The sequence below is a fragment of the Corvus moneduloides genome, chromosome 7 (genome assembly GCF_009650955.1).
Source record: "Corvus moneduloides isolate bCorMon1 chromosome 7, bCorMon1.pri, whole genome shotgun sequence".
NCBI lineage: Eukaryota > Metazoa > Chordata > Aves > Passeriformes > Corvidae > Corvus > Corvus moneduloides.
In genome coordinates, this window is record NC_045482.1 from 2067566 (window position 1) to 2068484 (window position 919).

A 919-nucleotide genomic window follows, 5' to 3' on the forward strand; every position below is an offset into this window, starting at 1 on the left:
GCCCGACTGATATCTGGCTCCTGCCAATAAACTGATTGCTTTTGTCGGGACCTCTGCTGGACGAGGAGCTGGAAATCAATTTCTGGCTTCCAGAGAAGATCATGCATTCCCGATATCCAGGCTCGAACATTGCATCTGTAGTCATCACCTTTCCTGCACAAAATCCATCTAAATTTGGATTCAAAATGCTTTTCTGGCTGTGTTCATAGAGTTTAATCTAATCTTTGTTTCAAGTGAGTTACCAGGGTGGATAATTCCCTGTACCCCTGGGTGAGCAGCAGGGATCTTAGTCCCACCAGGCAGAATAGTTTTCCTTGTCGGCCTTGCCATCTTGCTCCCTGTTTACATTCCTGTCAGGGGTGAAAAAAAATGTGAGTACCATCAACATTTGCTCTGATGAAGATGAGAAATGGGTTTACTTTAATATCCCTAGACACAGAGGGAATGTTTTACTGAGCAAGAGAACAGCCTTGGTAGTCGGATACATACTGCAGTTTATATCTCTTTGGCTATGTGGTGTGTTTAGCGCTTCTCTTAAAATCCTGTCAAACCATCTTTTCTTGCTCACGGCAAACGAGAGGAGTGCTGCGTCTTAATTAAGCCGTTCGCCACGAGCAAAGCTCAGCTGCCCAAATCGCTGTGAGAGCAATGCAGGACGCCAGTCTCTGGTGTGGGGGGAAGCCAGATGCGCTTGAGTTTTCCTTACAAGCCGTTGGTGGGGGCAAAATTTGTGCAATGAGATCGGACACAGGAGAGCGAGCTGGGGAGCAGAGCACCCTGGTGGGGCAGGAGCCACCGCGATGGAGCCGGTCCTCCCGGGTGTGCAGGCACAGCTCCTCCCGGGGATGCGCAGCTCCCTACAAAGCCCGTGGCCTGCCTTCCCCGGGGAGGCGTTTGAAGGCTCCCTTTCATTCGCACA